At 35.2% G+C, this 13,580-nt stretch overlaps 1 pseudogene; it reads right to left on the bottom strand.

The window, feature by feature from the left end:
• Positions 1-5,231: 5,231 nt before the first annotated feature.
• Positions 5,232-13,580, bottom strand: LOC134253178 (complement C1q-like protein 2; annotated as a pseudogene).

Below are 13,580 nucleotides of genomic sequence, written 5' to 3'. Positions count from 1 at the left end.
AAATTCACAATTTTGGAAAAGGCACTCTTGCTCATCATAAATTTGTGCTTAATTAGTTTATTTAATACTCAGAAGCAGAGAAGAGGATTTTCAGGGAATAAATGCATTTCCACTGTATAATCTCTAGAGCCCCACCCTAACACCAGAACCCCTGACCCTGGGGCCATAAAATTCACAAATCTGGAAGAGGCACTTTTGCTCATCATAACTATGTACTTAGTTAGTTTATTTAAAACCCAGAAGCAGAGAAGAAGATTTTCAAAGAATAAATGCATTTTCACTATATAATCTATAGAGCCCCGCCCTAACACCAGAACCCCTGACCCTGGGGCCATCAAATTCACAAATCTGGAAGAGGCACTCTTGCTCATCATTACTATGTACTTAGTTAGTTTATTTAATACCCAGAAGCAGAGAAGAAGATTTTCAAAGAAATAATGCATTTTCACTATATAATCTATATAGCCCCGCCCTAGCACCCCTGAACCTGGGGCCATGAATTTCACAATTTTGGTAGAGGACTCAATGCTCATTACATTCATGCTAACAGTTTGCCTGCTTGAATTCCAGGAGTAAAGAAGAAGATTTTTAAAGATTGCAATAACTTTAGTGGTTTTGGCCCCACCCCTCAGGCCCCAGGGGAGCGGGGACCATGAAATTCACAATTTTTGTTCCCCTTTACCCATAGATGCTGCATACCAAATTTGGTTGAAATTGGTTCAGTGGTTTCAGAGAAGAAGCTGAAAATGTTCAAATGTTAAAACACGACGCACGAGGACGGATGAAAACAGATAGCAATATGTCACCTGAGTTACTCAGGTGACCTAAAAAGATAAGGACCAGACACAAATTATGAAATCTTTCTTCCAGTGACCTTGAACTTCCCCAATTGACCTTGGATCAAGGTCATGACACACCCTTGGATCATGGGCAATCTTTGTGTGAAAGGAGAACCTACCAAGTTTATCCATAAGAAAGATATGGACCGGACAATATGAAATTTTCTTCCAGTGACCTTGAACTTCCCCAAATGACCTTGGGTCAAGGTCATGACACACCCTTAGGTCATGGGCAATCTTTCTTTGGAGTAGTAGATGCTAATGTCCCTCTGTAAGAAAGATATGGACTGGACACAATTGCACAGACAGACGGACGGACAGCTAGACAGACAGACAGACAAGGCGATTCCTATATACCCCCCCAAACTTCGTTTGCGGGGGGTATAAAAACTGTTCAACATTTGAGGCATGGCAGTAAATCACATGAGTGACTTTGCTGAGCAATAAATAGAACAGTTTTAAGGGATTCTTTTTACAGTATTTATTTGCAGACTTAATGTAAAGTAAAAAAAAATGTGTATTTCTACAACTTCTCAAAAAAGGAATAAATTACAAAACTAAAGGATGAAATCTTCCAATATTCTCTGCAGAGTTCATCTCAACAAGTTAACATTTTCAATTTCTTTTCCTTCCTTTCTAAACAGGGAATAAATGAAAAATCTACAGAAAAAGCCTAGTCTATTTTTATAAGATTTTCTTCCCTTTTGTAAAATTCTACTTATTATACATAATTAACTTCAGCATTACAGATAGACTTAAAGATCATAATTTACCGTTCTTTAAAATACAAACTATCTGCATGTCTGAAAAAGGAAACTTTTTCTGAAAATAAAACTTCATCTTTCTTTTTTTCTGCAAATGTTGCAAAACATGGGTTGAAAAATGTTTCTTTGATGCAATTTTCTTTTAAAAGTTGATAAACAATTAATGTCTACATTACCATATATATGTATATCAAATAAATACCAGTAAGAGTATTGGAGAATAGTTAAACACGGGTTATTAGTCCAATAAGCTCAATTTTTGCATAGGGAATGTTAAAGAAATCTAATTGATATAATAAATAATGCTGTGATATTGCCATAGTTTGCTTTGGAATGGGACCGTCTCCAACACAAACTATTTGCATAAATAATAGAAAATAAAACAAATTAAAAAAATCTACTACAAAACTTGTTACTACAAGAAATATAGAATATACCAAAAAAAAAAAAAAAGATAATAGAGCTATAGAAATTTATAAACAAATCCTTTTCAATTTCAAAATCACTACAATAAAACAAATTTTAAGACTACTATAAATAAATACAAATGTTTACAATATTCTTTATAAATTATGCATGGCTATGCAAAAATGTGCGAGAATAAGCAAAATTTTTTTTATTTCAAGTGAAAAAAATGGAAGATTTTCTGTGTGGTTTTCGGATTAAGCAATAACAATTTGTGTCATAACAACAAACATAACAAGATATATGGACATCATTTTCTTCCCAATGTAGGTAGTAAAATATATCTGTACAGAGAATCATGATATGGTTGATAAAAATGATCACAAAAAAAGACATATTCAAGCACTGCTTGAGGAGCAAGTAAACCCAGCTTGCTGATCAATTGTAATTTAATACACTAACTGCTTTACTGCAAAACAAATTTGGTCTCGAATACACATGAAATCAATTCATCTGTACCTATGTAAAAGATATGTGTAGCAAAAGAAATATACAATAAGTTTCTCAGCGAGAATACATCAGAAATTTATTACATCTGTACATATCTACATGTACAAATGGTATATTATAAACATACTGAATAAACATCCAAATATGAAAAAATCTGGAGAAAGTGTTTACTTGCTAATAACTTGTATCAACAAATATCCGTGTGATATAACTTCAAATTCAAGCAATAATTTGCAAATTTGAAATCAAATATCCAATTTTGAATACACAAACTGTGAATAAATTTGAAACAGCCTATATATCACAGATAATTGTGAGAACCAATCAAATCCAAAGACAAAAATAATCCTAGACAAAGATATTAGGGTAAAAAGTAGAAAAAAAAATATCTCACACTCTTTTATAAAGATCTCACTCATGACTCACACCATTCACAGCATCACAAAACTGGGAGAAAACACAGGTATGTCTTCAGTTCTGGGTGTAGGAAAGAAATAATGCTTGATTCATAGAATATATTATTTCCCTCAAGCCAATTTCTTTGTATATATTTTTTAAAATATTTTGATTTTAAGCCAACATGGTTTATTAGCACTGTTCTACATGTTCTTAAATTGAGGGTATTTGACATTGTAACAAATGCAGGAGAATTTGTATCTAAAAGATGCTCAGTATCTACCCTTTTGTGCTTTTTCGAATACCACACCCTTTTGACCTATCCCCGATCACTTGGTTATATGATACATTATTTACCGTTACAGGTCCGGCATGCCCTACTTGTGATGCTCAGATTGAACCAGGAACACAGATTTACAGCGACATATTGGACACAAGTGTCACATGACAAGAAACCTCCCTTAAACTATTTATAAACTTATTTTTTGAAACGAATAGCCCAAAGCTTCATCTGCAATGTGTACTGCTGAAAAGCTAATGGTTTTGAATTGTGTCAGAAACTCAGTAACTTTTCTGTTTTAACCATAAGGATTTACAGATAGCATTATTTAGAATAAAACTTATAATTTGAATCCTGAGAATATTAATCTACGAAATCCAAATGTGATTTCGAAATGATAAAATAGAAACATTTTTTATTTTTATTCTTTGAGATAGTTCAATTTATTTTGAATTTAATAACAATACCACAAAGACAATTATGGTGCAATTTTTTTAAAGATTGAATAAACTATTACAGTAACTGTGGAATCATGTTCGTGATGGCGAATTTTCGCGGAACGCTTAAATTTATATGTTTGTGGGGATGTACGTTATTTCTAATATTCACTTAATATATCTTAAGGAACCAGTGACTTAAACCATAGTATTTTTATTCGTGAAGAATGTAAATTCGTGAATGAATGGACACCACAAATTCACAAATATTAAGGTCCACGAAATTTAATGATAATCATTCAACACTATTAACCTTATATACATTTAATAAGGTGTAAAGACATGACACTAAAGGAAATGAAAAATTCATCAAGAATAATGAAAAGACAACTCAGAATTGGATTTAAATTGGTCTGACTATGGCAGCATCCAACCAGTAAAAAAAGACCGGCCCCAGGAATGACTCGTTATGTCCCCTGAGTTCCTATCGTCCCCTGTCCTTACCTTAACATCATCCCCTTTGTTAACATGTACAACAACAACATTTGAAACACTACCATCAATATGTGATAAAGGAGCTAGATATACTGCCCCAACAACATTACTGTTGACCACCAATTCCATGGTGTGGGGGAAGACGACCCATACATTCTCGCTGTCCACGCGAAAACGTAAATTCCAGCTAGGGGTACAATGAATATCCCTGTATAGGGATGGTATCCATTCCCAGCGTCTGTTATCATTACATCGAACGTTATGATGTGATGGCCGACGAAAGCCGGAATTGTTTTGGACAAGTACGCATAGAACGCCACGGTATTGCTTGAAGATGGTGAGGTTGTTGGTATTGTTAACGGAGCAAGAAGTCTTCTTGAAGCACAAAACCCCAAATGTGTCATTATTTACTGTGTATATTGATGAAAATTTAAAATCTAGCAAAAGTAAAAAGCCATTGTATTTCAGAATGAACCTTGATTTTGTTAAAGGCAAAATGTAGCATTTCATACATGTATACTGGCAATGTTTTGCAACTAGAATATGACATTAAATGTATACGTACCTCTCCTTATTAATTTTTCACACTCTGGTTCTTTTGTAATTCTTGATACAGATTTATTTGAAGTTTTTTCCCTCTTTCCCTTGGAAAACACTTTGGGATTTAAGAAAATTAAAACTGATCCTGAGATGTTGATGTATTCGTCGGTTAACAGAAATTTTAGGTTGTTTGTGGGTTGTGATATTTGCTTGAGATTCAGATGCTTTGGATTGGCAAATAATGGTCTCTTCTAAGTTATATACTCGCCTCACCAAAGACGAAATGCGTTTGTTTTGAGTAATGACTGTCCTCTGGAGTTCTTCAAATGATCTTATGTTTGGCATGTCCTTTTGGTTTTCTAACAGGGAAATTCGTTTATTCTGAATTTTAATAGTGTTTTGTAGATCGTTTAATATATTAACTACTGACCTCCAATTTGGATCATAACTGTTTCCGTCAATGACACAACAAAATAATTTAATGTGCACCAGAAGTGCAATAACTACGAAATGCATTGACGCCATATTAGGTCAATTTCTTTGCTACTCTTTCACTCAATATTTCTTATCTTTCTGGCAAAGCCCATCCTGCAAAAGATGATTTCCCGTAATTGTTACTTACAATGTTACCATTGTTGTTTGCTTCACCAGTTCTAAGAAAACATCATCTCCCTGGTCGACATGCACCACGACAGTACCAGTAACACTGCCATCGATATTATTAGGATAAAAATATGTTGACCCAACGAAATTGTTATTGACCAGCAGTTCCGTCTTGTGGTATGAATTTCCACTCATTCTGATCGTCCATGTAAACACGTAGAGACCAGGTCGGGGGGCTATGAAGGTACCCGTGTGGGAATGATAGGCATTTCCTTCGTTTGTGATTACGTTATCAAATATAAGAATGTGGTACGCACTAGGAGTAGGGACATTCTTCGATAAATACGCATAGAAAGCGACAATATTGCCGTTTGGTGCAGATGACACAGGAGCAAGCAATCGCACTGCAAAAAATGCAGTAAAAATATCATTCTCGTGAATTAGTATTTTTATATGTGTATATATTTTATACGCTTGCAGGATAAATTGTCATAAACCTTACCTTTTCTTATTAAACTGTCTTTATGTTGAGTGAAGGCTTTAGGGTAAGAGGACTTTTTTTGCTGGAAGTATATCAAATTTTGTAGTCGATTCTTTAGACCTCTGTATAGTTTTTCTTGGACATTCTGTCTATTCAGTAACATGGATATCTTTTTCGTAGTGGTCTCTTTAAGATTTGTCTTAGCTAATGTGTCCTTGGATTGCTTCACCAAACGTTCCTCTAAACACAGGTACTGTTTATCTAGAATGGAAATCCGTTCATCTTGCTTGCATTCCTCTACTGTGGAGATCGGTAGCAAAACGTTTTTCCAAGTTTCTGTTCTGATTTTCTAATTGAGAAATGCGATCACTTTGGAGGTGTACGGTCGTCTGGAGTTCCTCTAATTTCTCCATCACCGCGTTCAAGTCTGTATTGGTACCAAGTGTTTCCCCAACATGGCCATTAACAGTAAGATGGAGAAATTGGACAAATATAATATGGAATAATCCCTTCTGCATTTCAAGTCTAGTCCTTTGTTAAAAGTGCTCACCTCAAATGTGTTATCAAGGTGTCTTTAACCATCCGGAAAAGAACTGATAAGCGGATAACCTTTTCTAAAAATTATTTCATTTAGACTTGTACCACTTTTTGCATTCATTTATTACACCACTCGCTCTAAAAGCGGGAGGGTATGTAGTAACCGGGATGTCCGTTCGTCTGTTATGCTTTCGGATATCAATCTCGTACCCACAAATCCTGTCATTATGATCATTTAATGAGACTTTCGCAGAGTCTTTATTACATATTACTTTTGTGACCTCTTATTTTACTTTTTTTATCTGACAAATATTTTGAGTTTTCCATAGCAACCATTATATTCATATGGGAGGCGGGTATCATTTAGTTAGCTCATTGTTCACAGTACCTCTAGTTTGTTTTATTTTATTTTTAATACATTTTTGGCGAAGCTTCATTAGTTACAAAATGTCGATTGTCTGTTAACATTTATCCTGTTGTCTTTATTCAAAGCCCTACATGAGATACTTTCCTCGTAATGGTTTATGGGAAATTTAGGTGCTACTACATGTACAGCATGGTAAAACTCGTGGATCCATTATAGTGTACTGTATTCAAATTCTCAACTGACAGGAAGATTAAGCTGGCATACTCTCTGGTTTTTAGCTATAGATGTCGTCTATACCATTAACCACAGAAGCTTCCGGGCATCTAGTAAAAAATCATGTCCTACAAAATTGTTCTCGTATATTAAAAACAAGAGGCCCATGGGCCACATCGCTCACCTGTGAAGCTTTAAAATCTAACCACGCTGATCTTAACCAGATTTCCCCCTTGTAATACCTATTGTGACCCCATCCAGCCCAAAGGGTAATAATATGGACAATTTAAAATCAAGACTATGGATGCTTCTGTATAAGTTTCAGCTTTTCTGGTCCAGTGGTTCCTGAGAAGAAGATTTTCAAAGCTTTTTCCTATAAATTTCTATGTAAAACTTGGATTCTCTATTGTGGCCCCACTCTACCCCATGGGGTCGTGATTTGAAAAATTTAGAAACTACACTAGCCCAGGATGCCCCTAAACAACTTTTCTGGCCAAGTGGTTCTTGAGAAGAAGATTTTAAAGTTTTTTTCCTACATACACTCTTCAAAAAAAGTAACGCATAGTAGAATTTTAGTGACACATTGAACATAAAGATTATTTAGTAAAATGATGAATTGATAAAACAGAAATGTGGTAAGCAACAGGAATACTATCTTAATGTCATAATTACTCAACAACTTTAAAATCATGGTCAGTTTAAGGCCATTAAAGATCAATATCTGGTATGCCCCCCGCAGAAACAAATGATAGCCACAAATGGCATCTAATGGAAGCAAATGTGTTTAATAAAAACTGTATAGGAATACTCTCCAACTCCCAATGTAGAACTTTGGTCAGCTGTTGCAGAGTCTGGGGATGCGACTGTCTTTGGCAAATCATGTCAATCCATTTTGTCCAATGCTGCTTAATTTGGATTAAATCTAGCGATTTAGATGACTGTGGAAGAAACAGGTTGCTGTTGCTTTGCAAGAATTGGAGTGTCAAACGAGGCATATGTGGCTGTGTATTGTGAGATTGCAATACGGCTCTAGGATGCTGCAAGATTGAATGGGCATGTGTAGGTAGAACATGGTTACAGTACCTTTTTCCATCAAAGTCCATTGAATTCGAACCAAATCAACCATACTTTCTTATAATACCGTTTTCCATATCATTACACTACCACCACCAACTTTTTTAACGTCCTGGAGGCAGTTATCTGTCTAACATTCATTACAAAGCATTAGCACCCCTAAACTTATAAGAGGCTTTCAGATAAACATTCTGGACTAGTAGGTTTACCAAAACGTTCAGCAGTGATGCTGTGGTCTCTATTGATCTGAGATTTTTGAAGTCGATATTTGGGGTGTTGTGGGGTCGGAACAATGGCATGAATAATCCTCTTGCAATAATTCGAAGTCAACTGAAAATAGTCTTGTTAAATGATATGTGCAGTTCAAGGATAGCTAATGCTATCAGATGACGTCATTGCATTACATTCATGCATTTTTCGTAATCCTCTGAAGTGATGCTGTGCTGCTGATGTCACACGTAGTCTGCCATATTTTTTGCAAACATTGGGTGTTCCAGGTTAACGATTTATGTTTTATAGGTTAGATATGGTGCGTTGCAAAACCTTAAAATCTTTTGCAATTGTAGACTGCGGTCCAAATGCTTCCAATCGCCCATTTTCCTTTTTGCGCTATGCAACATTCAGATGCAGCATTTTCAGAAAGAGTCAATTTTCAGATAGAACCGGATTCAAAATATCGAGAACCCCCCCCCCCCCCCCCCCCCTTTTGATAGCCTCTTTGTACCTGAAGGAATTGCATCAGAATTCAACAAATAAAAATTGAGATCAAAATTTTTGGGGAAATTTTGCAAAATCAGGTCTTTTTGTCTGTGAGACTTGTAGAATAGGTGTAAAGTTAAGAATTGCATAAAAAATCACACATTTTACTTGAATACATCATATCCATATAAAAATTAAAGGTATGACAAAACTATCATACATTTTTCAGGGCATTGTTTCTACTATGCGTTTCTTTTTTTGAAGAGTATATTTCTATGTAAAACTTTGATTCCCGATTGTGGCCCCGGCCTAACCCCTGGGGTCATCATTTTAATAATTTAGAATCTACTCTACCCCAGGATGCTTTCATTTAAGTTTCAGCTTTTCTGGCCGTGTGGTTCTTGAGAAGAAGATTTTTTAATGACCCCACCCTATTTTTTGTCTTTTCTTGATTATCTCCCCTTGTGTGAGGACTTGGCCCTTTATTTTAAGTATTGAAATTTAGCTTTTCCCAAGGATGCTTTGTACAACGTTTGGTAAAAATTGGCCCATTGGTTCATGAGAAGAAGTCGAAAATGTGAAAAGTTTACAGACGGACAGACGGACGGACGACGGACAAAATGTCACATATTGCAAAACTTTAATGTAAATTTTCCGAGGCTCAGCCGACGAAATAGTCTTGCTGAAGGAAAACTGGAATCTTGCCGACTCTCATTAATGATTTACTTTAACTGTATAGATAAAAAATAGACCATCTTCAAACACTGTAACTGTTCTTGTTTATATGCAGTACAGTTATGAGGTGTGCAATGGAAATGCATGTAGTGATTACACAGACTATTATGGAGATGAAATAATTAATTTTTTGTAAAAGATTTTTTAAATTTGAATCAATGGTCTATAAAGTACAATGTATCAATAGGCAAGATAAATTACTAGGGATTCCAAATAGGTGTGTATTAGTTCATCAAAATAATCCGATGCACCTTTACCCAACAAATCAGTTTTATATAGTGATTTTCAAGGAATAAGCAAAGCACATTGGTTTACTCTTATACAGTTCAAAATCAGTTGAGGTTTAATAAAGATTTTTAAAGAATACATTTTCCTCCATCTCAGACGAAAAACCACGAACATTAAATTTATTGTCCTCTTATCCCATAGAATTAGCTAAAATTTGTTCAACATCTATGAGTAGAGCAAAAACTGTTCAACAGTTTGAGGGATGGTAGTAAATTTCATGACTCTGCTGAGCAATAAATAGAACAGTTTAATAGGATTCTCTACAGTATTTATTTTCAGACTTAATGTAATGTAAATAAAGTGCTTTCTTTTCAAAAATGAAATAAATTACAAAACTAAAGAAGGAAAACTTTAAAGATTCTAACACTATTCTAAGACTAATAGCGCATTACGGAATAGAAGAAGAATATGGAGATAACGATCAGTATTCAATCTCAAAGTCAATAAAACAATACAAAATAGGAGTAGAGCAAACACGGACCTCCGAAACACCAGAAGTGGGATCAGGTGCTATGGAGAAGTGAGCATCCCATGCTGACCGGTCACACCCGCCGTGTGCTCCTTGTCATGATCATGAAATAACAGGAAAATCCGTCGTCAATTCAGAGTACAAATAATGGAATAACAATTAGTATGAAAAACGTCAGTCAGCATTTGACTCCATGATCAATTGTATTTGCTGACAAGATCATTGTATCTACCATGGAACTTATGAAATGATGACTTCAAACAAGACTGCTGATAACCTTGTTTCATCAAGTTGCTTGTCAATAATTTACCTCGTTTTAGAAATTCTTCATACTTAGAGCATGCGCTTGCGTATCTTTAACTGAGATATATACACTCCATATGCAGGTGATGAAGGTATATTTCTTCATAAGTAAGGGAAGTTGACGATAAAAAAGTTAATGTCGTCACGTTTATCATATAGCCTGGTTGTTAGATTACCACTAACCTCTTTTTCAAGTAAAATGTCCAAGTATGAAACAGATGTGTCAGACTTTGTCGTATCTTTTATCTCAAGCTCTCCTGAATATATCGTATCGACGAGGGAATCATTGTTATTCGTCGATATATCTGAAAGTTGAGTTGAAGTCCACAGCAAGTGTTTCTTCTTTTCACGCATCAGATTTTACATAAATTCTGCTTCATATGAATATAAGAATAGGTCTGCTAATAACGGAGCGCAATTGGTACCCATGGGAATTCCAATAGATTGTTGGAATACCTGGTCTCCAAAAACCACATAGATATTGTCAATCAGAAACTCAAGCATCTTCTTGATGTCAACTTCAGAGTACTTATGTGTGCACATGATTTGAATTCTGATGGATATCTATGAAGCTCAAATGTATTATCAAAAAATATATATTTTATCATTATTTGATATAATTAAGCTTAAATCTTAAAATACAAAAAAAAAATTTGAGATGCAAAGTTTAAAAGATTGTAATTGAATAAATTAATACCCTGGAATCATTAAATTGGGGGGGGGGGTGGATTGCGCAAATTCTAAAGGTTTTTTTTTTTGGGGGGGGGGGGGTTCTAGTATTTACTTATATCTGAAAAGACCAATAACTTATAAGCCCTTGTATTTTAAACTTATGGATTAAGAGTAATCACAAATTCCACGATTTTTACGACTCCATGTTTAATGATAATTAGATACGGTCTAAAGAAATGACACTTAAGAAATGAAAAATACAAAGATAACTCAAAATCGGAATTAAATTGGCCTGACTACGGCAGCATCCAGTCAGTAAAGGAGGATCGGTCCCAGGAATGACTCATTATGTATCCTGAGTTTCGGTTGTCCCCTGTTCCTACGTAAACATCATCCTCTTTGTTAACGTATACAAACACAACATTAATTTGTAACACTACCATCCATATGCCCCAACACATTGCTGTTGATTATCAATTCCGTTGTGTGTTACATGTACATAGACACACACGTCAATTGAAACTTTGCTAGTAAATCTTCTGAAGTTTCTAAAGTGGACATAAATCAAATCTGTCTTCGACTTTTTTTCCTCTCATTCAGGAAGGCAATGTTTCCATTTTAAGTAAGTGGCTGACACAGTTTTTCCACTAAATGTAGATTCATCTGATAGGATTTCCAAGGCGATGGGTTCACATTTGTAGCGCACCGCAAAGACCTAAGACGTAAACATAGTAGTGTTTGTTCCTTTCGAGTTGCCAAGTGCCTGGTTTTAGAGTTGAAAGTCAGTCTTTTAAATGAGATCATAGATACTAAAGTTCCGTTACACGGTAAGCTTTGACCTGATAAAAAACTCTCCGAGTAGAGGTCTAAATTTGGAGTCTGGGCTTGGGGTAATGCTTATTGTAATGACAATGCATGACAATACATTACATGATCTCAAAGTAATGCTAGTAATTTGTAATGCCCAAAGAATTTTGCATTACATGTAATGGTAATGTACTGCATAACGTCATAAAATTCAGTGTAGTGCTGACATTACAAGCATTATTTTGTATGTATATGTATACCTATTTTTTTTATTATTTTGCAATGGACATGGACATCTATTGCTTTACCGTCATCATTTGAACCTGTATGATGTATTCAGCAATTAAGACAGTGAATTTGATAGAGATATGTACATGTGAAGAAAAAGATTTTGAGGTGAATTGAGATTGATTTTCACTCAGGAAAAACAGGGCTGTGATGCGACTGAGATAGATAGTGTATGATTAAAGATGAAAATCTAAATTTAAAGTTAAAAGAGGTACTCAAAATCTTAAATTAAATAATCATGCAACATTTAAAACATTTAATTTTCGAAAAAGAAACAAATCAAGTCTTCAAGTTTTTAAAAGAAGACTTCAACCTAAAATCCACCCTGCAAATGATGATTTTCCATAAGAGTCACTGAAAATGTGACCATAGTTGTATACTCCACCAGTTCTAAGAAAAACGTCGTCTCCTTGGTTAACATGCACCACCACAGTACCGCTAACACTGCCATCTATAGTATTAGCTGAATCCAGATATGTCGACCCAGCGATATTGTTATTGACCAACAATTCTGTTGTATGATGTGATAATCCATGCATTCTTATGGTCCATGTGAAGACGTAAAGACCAGATCGTGGCGCTATGAAGGTACCCGTATGGGAATGATAGGCATTTCCGGCGTTCGTGATTACGTTATCAAATGTAAGGATGAAGTGCGCGCTTGGAGATGGAACAAGCATAGAAAGCAACAATGTTGCCGTGTGATGCTGGAGTTGTCACAGGAGCAAGCAATTGCACTGTAAAAAAGTGCAGTAAAGAGCAAATATCATTCTAATGAATAAATTTTATGATATGAAGCTTGCATGATGTATTGTCATTAACCTTAAATTACCTTTTCTTATCATACTCTCTTTGTTTTGTGTGAAGGCTTTAGTAAAAGGGGAATTTTCCTCCTGCAAGTTGTGCATCAAATTTCGAAGTCGATTCTTTACACCTCTGTACAGTTTTTCGTGGACATTCTGTCTACTCAGTAACTTGGAAACCCTTTTTGTAGTGGCTTCCTTCAGTTCCTTTTCAGATAAAATGTCCTTGGATTGTTTTAACAAACGTTCCTCTAAACACAGGTACTGTTTCTCTAGAATGGAAATACGTTCATCTTACTGGTTCTCTCTACTGGGGAGATCGGTAGCAATACGTTTTCCCAAGTTTCTGTTCTGATTCTCTAACTGAGAAATACGATCACTTTGGAGGTGTACGGTCGTCTGAAGTTCCTCTAATTTCTCCATCACCGCCTTCAAATCTGTATTAGTGGCAAGTGTTTCCCTATCATGACCATTAACAGTGAGATAGAGAAATTTGATCAATATGAAAAGAAATAATCCCGTATGCATTTCAAGTTTAGTTCTTTCTGTTAATAGTGCTGTCCTTATTTAGGTTA

Source organism: Saccostrea cucullata, unplaced genomic scaffold (genome assembly GCF_032062105.1).
Source record: "Saccostrea cucullata isolate Sc308-1 unplaced genomic scaffold, CSIRO_AGI_Scuc_v1 ctg1425, whole genome shotgun sequence".
In the NCBI taxonomy this organism is placed as follows: Eukaryota; Metazoa; Mollusca; class Bivalvia; order Ostreida; family Ostreidae; genus Saccostrea; species Saccostrea cuccullata.
The sequence above is the reverse complement of the archived record's forward strand: the minus strand, read 5'-3'. Positions and strand labels throughout refer to the sequence as shown.